The sequence below is a fragment of the Saccopteryx leptura genome, chromosome X (genome assembly GCF_036850995.1).
Source record: "Saccopteryx leptura isolate mSacLep1 chromosome X, mSacLep1_pri_phased_curated, whole genome shotgun sequence".
Lineage (NCBI taxonomy): Eukaryota > Metazoa > Chordata > Mammalia > Chiroptera > Emballonuridae > Saccopteryx > Saccopteryx leptura.
The window spans coordinates 127,773,864-127,781,666 of NC_089516.1; the positions used below are offsets into that span (position 1 = coordinate 127,773,864).

Sequence of the window (7,803 nt, forward strand, 5' to 3'; positions counted from 1 at the left end):
CATAGAAAAAAAATACATCCTTGATAGTTATATTTGAAACTTCATTTTCCTTAATTTTAATAATCTTTTTTAAGACTTCATGCATTTTAGAGGGGAGAGAGAGACAGAAAGAGAGAGAAGGGGGGAGGAGCAGGAAGCATCAACTTCCATATGTGCCCTTACGAGGCAAGCCCAAGATTACGAACCGAAGACCTCAGGTTCCAGATCGATGTCCCATCCACTGCACCACCACAAGTGAGGCAGAAACTTTTTTTTACAAAAATAAGAGAGTCAGCGAGAGGGACAGATATGGACAGACAGACAGGAAGTGAGAGAGATGAGAAGCATCAACTCTTCGTTGACGCATCTTTATTGTTCATTGATTGCTTTCCCATATGTGCCTTGACTGGGGGGCTACACAGATTGAGTGATCCCTTGCTCAAACCAGCAAACTTGGGCTCAAACCAGTGACCTTGGGTTTCAACCGGCAACTTTGGGGCTCAAGCCAGTGACAATGGTGTCATGTCTATGATTCCACACTCAAGCCAGTGACCCTGTGCTCAAGCTGGTGAAGCCCTTGAGACCTTGCTCAAGCCAAATGAGTCCACACTCAAGCTGGTGACCTCAGGGTTGCGAACCTGGGTCTTCTGCTTCCCAGTCCAACACTTTATCCACTGTGCCATTACCTATAGAAAAAAATCACATTTTTACTAATTCAGTAGCACTTCCTTGTCTCTAAAGCCATTTAAAAACAATCTTCTCTACTGTTTTCGCTGAAACTATCATTTTTGGGGGGTACAACCCTATCCTGGTCATTTTATTACCACCCTAATCCTGTACCTTAAGAGTAAAAAGAATAAGCATTAGAGTTCTTCCTGGATTACTTAATCAGATTGCACAGTAATTCTGCGCATATCAACAAAGATACTGGGTAAATAGCATAGGCATTCAATACAGATTTGCTGATCTAGCAACACTTCTTATAGTCTACATTTGATGAGTAAAAATAGGGTCAAAAATCAAATTCTGCTTCACTTCTTCCTCCTTATCAGTCAGCAAGCATATCTAAGTCACTCATCCTAAAATCAACAACAACAATTCTTCCATTCCTTGATCTTATTTCTTTGTGAAGTTCCAACATTTCTCAACCTTAATCATCAAATATCGCCAAAAAAGTAATTATCACTTTCATTTTCCAATTTTTCATTTAATACTCAACCCTCTAAACTGGCTTCTGGTCTCTAAGATGTCACAAAATACCAAAAACAGTGGGCTCAGTTTATATAATCCCTGTGGTATTTGTTGATTTTCCCACTTTTTTGAAACTTGCTTTCTCTTTTGCTTCTGTGACATAATGAGACTTCTTTTATGGTGCTGTCCTTGGGCTGCCTTCTCCACTTCTAGGGGTATGAGTGACTCCCAAGGTTGTTGTCCATTGTTTTCTCTGTAATGTGGACAAGTCATTCCAACTTTGCTCAAGATTTTTCTGCATAGCTGTTTCAGCAGCACTTTCACCCAACATCACTTCGCACTCCTGACTCCACACTCTCTATCTACTGTTCATTAATCCTCTGGTATTTCTTATTCTACTGCAGCAGCATCCACCAGGTAGCTAAACCAGTCCTTGTTCTATCAAGGTTAGTAAAAGATTAATGTTAGATTGACTTACAAAGAAATACATTTCTTCACTGATAGAAGAGGCAGGCCATGGGTCATGAGGTCAGAGCATAGTCCCCATAGGATGAAAATAATGTGACTAGACAATGAAGAAATTATTCTGTGTTTACATGGTGAGTTTGCATTAAAATGTGAGCAAATAATTGAAGGTGCAATTTTAGCTTGATATTTATTATGTGCCAAAGATGATACTTGCCTGGCTAGACCCAACTGTGTGTCACAGTTGTTATAAAAAATGAAAGTGCCTGACCAGATGGTGGTGCAGTGGATACAGCGTCAGACCAGGATGCTGAGGACACAAGTTCGAGACCCCGAGGTCACCAGCTGGAGTGCGGGCTCATCTGGTTTGAGCAAAAGCTCACCAGCTTGGACCCAAGGTCGCTGGCTCAAGCAAGGGGTTACTTAGTCTATTGAAAGCTCACGGTCAAGACACATATGAGAAAGCAATCAATGAACAACTAAGGTACCGCAATGCGCAACAAGAAAGTAATGATTGATGCTTCTCATCTCTCTGTTCCTGTCTGTCTGTCCCTGTCTGTTCCTCTTTTTGAACCTCTTTCTGCCTCTGTAAAAAAAAAAAAAGAAAAATGAAAGCTCCTATAATAATTGTTCAATGAATGTCAATTGACTTTCAAATAAATATTTATTTTAGGACACTTTTATTGGATGTAAAAATGATAGTTCAAACTTTATTCCTATAGATAAATTCCTGTCTACAGATATGAAGATTAATTTAAAAGTGTAGCATGTTCCTGGAGATGAAGGTGGTAGGAAAAGCTGCCACTCAAGTACTCGAAGAGCTGATGTCAGCCTGTCTGGGCCTGGTAAACATAAGGAAGTGTCAAGGGAAGTCACAGGCCTCTGACATCTCATGTGGGTAAATTCTATGCCACTACTTACACATCACAAATCAGAAATGACAAAAAAAAAGCAATGGCTGTTTATTTTATTTTCTAACTTCCTATTTCCTAAGTCAACCCTGCTTTGGGAAGCTAAGAGTATAAAGTCCTTGATGTGTGGATTTCTGTTGTCATTATATTCATTTTATAGTAACAGAAGGAAATCCAAGTTATTTACACTCAGTAGTGGGATTCAGCAAGTTTGCACCAGTTTGGAAGAACCAATACCTAATTTTTTGTTGAGTTTGGAGAATTGGTTGTTAAAATGGCACTTGCAATCAGAGTTCTCTCTAAGGGGAGCACCTGGGCAGATGCTCAATGTGGAAATCACAAATTCACATTCTTTACTCTTTTTTAACGTTCATCGGTGTAATAGTGTATTATTCTAAGTGCCCGTAGTAATGTTCGTTCTGTCCACAGGTGAAAAAAATTGCAAATGAGGACGCCACTCAAGAAGCAATATGAAAATATCTCAAATAACAGTTTTATTGTTTTTGTCAGGTATTATTTAATATTTTTCATTAACATTTTAAAACGCTTTTTTATAACATAATCTAGTTTTGTGTACCCCTTTTATTGTTCTTACTTAAGTATTAAATGACTGAAATAATAAACTACCTTTTGGTATATCGTTTTTTTATACTTAAAATGGTCATTAGGGCAGAGAGGTGGTTGTTAAATTACTTTATTCAGAGCACTGTTTACACTTAAAAACAAATAAACAAAAATCCCTCTTATTTCAGTAAGGTTTTGTTTTCTTTTTATTTTGTTTTGATTTTATTACTACCCAATATGAGAAACAGTATGTGCAAGACCTCCTCTCCTGAAGCTAAAATTATTAAGTTATCAAGCTTTTATTTTCCTGATGGGGTCCAATCATTGCAGGCTTCCTGAAAGTACTAATGGTTGCAATTGTTGGGACCAAAGGATTTTCCTATCTTATAAGTTATGAAAAAGTCTACCAACAACACCAACAACTTAATTTCCTTTTGGCTAATAAGGTTCTACAAAAATAAAAAATATAATATGAGGGATTATACTACAATTAAGCAAAATAACAGCAACTCTGACATCTCTTCTTTTCCATCTTCCTTCTTCATTCTAAAAGACAGTTTGACCTCATGGTCTCATTGCCTTCTGAGGAAAATTTTTATTCATAATAAACAAAATAAACTCATCTGTCAAAAGTTTTCAGTTCTGTGTATACCTTAAGTTTTAAACAATAGATGTGTTATACAAAGTATCCAATATTTCACAAACAGATTGACAAAAGTTAGAATGCTATGTGAAAAGAATTATAGTTTAGGGTTTAGTTGGCTTTAGCATAACTCTTATGTAGCTTTTCTTATCACTGTTAATTTGCCAAATATTTCATAACAAAAAAAACCCATAAAGCTAAAGTGAAAAAAGTAGCTGACACCCCAGACCAATAACTATTTTTTTTTGCCTAAAATACAAAACCAGCCACATGTTTGCTGCAGCTTAAAATCCTGAATAACTAACATATAAACCTCCCAATCTATGCTACTCTGTAAATGTTGTTTACAGTGAAACAGACATGTGCAAAGTTATCTTTGGCCTAAAATCATACATATTAGTACTTTCTAAACAGCTTTAAAAAACTGAATAAGAGCCCTGGCCGGTTGGCTCAGTGATAGAGCGTCGGCCTGGCGTGCAGGAGTCCTGGGTTCGATTCCCAGCCACGGCACACAGGAGAAGCGCCCATCTGCTTCTCCACCCCTCCCCCTTTCCTTCCTCTCTGTCTCTCTCTTCCCCTCCTGCAGCCGAGGCTGCATTGGAGCAAAGATGGCCTGGGCGCTGAGGATGGCTCTGTGGCCTCTGCCTCAGGTGCTAGAATGGTTCTGGATGCAACAGAGCAATGCCCCAGAGGGGCAGAGCATCGCCCCCTGGTGGGCATGCCGGGTGGATCCCAGTCGGGCGCATGTGGGAGTCTGTCTGACTGCCTCCCTGTTTCCAGCTTTGGAAAAATGCAAAAAACAAACAAACAAACAAAAAAACAAACAAAAAAAAAACTGAATAAGAAATAATTGAAACCTGTCAATTATTCCTAGGATCTAAAAATATATACAAGTTCACTTATCAAGAAAGTGTAGTTTTTATATCATAAATATAGCAGTGTATATAACTTTTTAGTAATAATGTTACACTTTATTATGGTGTTTAAATTGTTTTACATCTCATTTCATAAATTGATTGCTAATTATACAACTAGATGTGTAAATCTTTTTTCTATTCTTAAGTCTTAAATATGGTATATCTTAAGAGGGAAATAATTCATTTATAACTCTTTAGAGTTGAGATTATATTTTCTTTTCAGAGCAGTAACTTAAGTTTAACTTTTAAATGTCTCTAATGAAAAACCTAATGACATTTCAAATTCTCAGAGTTGAGAAAGCAGTAGTGTTTTAGGCTCTGGATCATTTTCCTTGGAAGAGACCTTTGGGAATAAATTACATGACCAGCAATAAAGGAGATTTACTTGAATGGTGAGGAAACTGGAGTAAGAGGTAAAGACAAGATCCTAATGACTTACTGGAGACATAACAGTGCCCCAGAAGGCATATTTTCCTCTAACAATGATTTAAATCAAATGAATATGCACAAATTCTCCAGACTTCTAAGGATATTTCTAATCTCCTAATGGATTGTACTCAGTACTTGATACGAGTAAATGATTGTCTCCTACTCCTGAGCTTAATTCTCATCAGTACAAAAAAGTATTTAGAGAGGCCATGTGGTTATTGTTGTCTTTATTTGTTTTCTGTTTTATTTACTTATTTTATTAAGTGAGAGGTAGGGAGACAGAGAGACAGACTCCTGGATGTTCCCAGACTGGGATCCACCTGGAAAGCTCCCTACAAGGCAATGCTCTACACATCTAGGGACACTGTTTGGCAACCAAGCTATTTTTAGCACCTGACTCAGGAGGAAACCATCCTCAGTATCCAGGAGCCAACTCAATTGAACCAATCAAGCCATGGCTGATGAGAGAAAGAGAAGGGGGAGGGGAAAGGATGGAGAAGCATGTGGTCACTTCTCCTGTATGCCCTGACTAGGGATCAAACTGGGACATCCACATGCCCGGCCAACGATCTACCACTGAGCTCAACCAACCAGAACTTGTTGTTTTTATTGATATAATCATATATATTTAACAGACTCTTAGTTTATATTTCCCATTCACAATTTTTAATTCATTTTAACTTGTGCCATTGTTCAATGTAGAAATAAAAATTACAAGTTTTTCCCCAATATTTGGTAAGTATGTACATTTATACTTATTTACATATCAACCTTCTTTTTGCAAACATTCTCTCATGTAGCTGATTATATTTAAATTGTATAAACCAAAACTAATATTTGAACTCTTTTAACTTACATTTAACTCATCTGAAAATAATGTGGGACTTTTTTCCTACATTTAAATGTTGTTGCTTTTTTTTTGACAACTCTTTTTGCTATTAGGAGCATCTCACACTCAGTCATCTCAAGAGTTTTGGTTGTATTTTTCAAAGACATCTTCTTTTGGCTTTGTTCTTAGCTAGCATTATTTTCTCTCTTATAATCTAGTAATGTCACTTGGAAAATACATAATACTTATATAATGTACATTCCCTCAAGATGACAAAACACTATAGATATTAAATTTTATAGCATATCTAGCATAGAAATATGTCTTACTTCTCAGTTTGAGAAATAAACCCATAACTGACAGGTACTTAACCAACAAAAATCAGTATGTCAGCATCCAACCTCCAGCTACCTTTGCTCATTTTCCCCTAAAAAATAAAAAAATAAAAGGGAAAATTATTCCTGACATAGTTTGAAATAACATCCATTAAAATATTGATTTTTAAACCTTTGCCAACAGCAAAGAAAAAGAAATACATTTTCCACCCTAAGTATAAATGCATATGTACATGGATCTGAAATAAGTTTCACCAAAAATACCTAACCATACTTCATGATACATTCTGATATTGTATTACTGTCTATTTTATTCCATTTTGTTTGAAAGAAATGCCAGACACATTTACTAAATGAATTTCATTATGCACTTATGAATTGTTTGCTCACCTGTTAAAAACTACAATGTTAGAATAAGCTTTGCAAATACTGCTAAGTAATGTTGTTGGCCCCATGTACAGTAGGGTATATCCTAATTAATTTTGTTACCACTAGTACAGACAGTGGTAAATGAATCTAAACCAGCTTGAAATAAATTTTGGATAACCTATAAAGAAAGGGTTTTTCATCAAAATAATCATGTCAAGAAGATGGAAGGGGTATTTAGCCTTTTGGAACAAGAACTTCTAAGGATTGAAGATCATTATTTAAATGCAGCTGTGTTACTAATTATCAATGAGTGTTAATATTAAGGCCAATAGGACATAGACTTAAGAAAACCTTCTTTGTTCTTACTCTAAAATATTTCTTATTCAGAATATTGTCTTGAATTTGAGCTAGCAAAATTTTAGTGTAACAACATTCAAATTCAAGAATATTTAAAAATAATGTGTTAAATATGTTTTCATTTATCCAGTAACTGTATTATTTTTAAATCTGCTCAAGGTTCATCTAATAATAACAGTGATGTGTTTACAGTTCACTTGTAGAGTATTTTAAACTTCAGAAAACTCTTTCCTTGGCCCTGGCCAGTTGGCTCAGTGGTAGAGCGTCGGCCTGATGTGCAGGGGACCTGGGTTCGATTCCCGGCCAGGGCACATAGGAGAAGCACCCATTTGCTTCTTCACCCCCCCCTCCTTCCTCTCTCTCTCTCTCTTCCCCTCCCGCAGCCAAGGCTCCATTGGAGCAAAGATGGCCCGGGCGCTGGGGATGGCTCCTTGGCTTCTGCCCCAGGCGCTAGAGTGGCTCTGGTCGCGGCAGAGCGACGCCCCGGAGGGGCAGAGCATCGCCCCCTGGTGGGCAGAGCGTATCCCCTGGTGGGCGTGCCGGGTGGATCCCCGTCGGGCGCATGCTGGAGTCTGTCTGACTGTCTCTCCCCGTTTCCAGCTTCAGAAAAATACAAAAAAAAAAAAACAACCTCTTTTCTTTTGTGAACTGGTAATGACCAGCAATTCTTGGATTACTGAATATTTAAAGTATATAATGATATTTTCCAGATACAAAAATGAAACAATATTTGTTTTTTTCTGCATGTGACAGATTATACAATCTTATGAAGAAATCCAGGTGCCGGACTGCCTGTATTTGAGAGTTCCAGACC

General features: G+C 37.3%; 1 non-coding gene across 1 annotated transcript; it reads left to right on the forward strand.

The window, feature by feature from the left end:
• The first annotated feature begins 7,224 nt into the window (after positions 1 to 7,224).
• Positions 7,225 to 7,300, forward strand: TRNAI-GAU (transfer RNA isoleucine (anticodon GAU)). Its single transcript has one exon. It is a non-coding gene; the product is annotated as a tRNA-Ile (tRNA).
• The last annotated feature ends 503 nt before the right edge of the window (positions 7,301 to 7,803 follow it).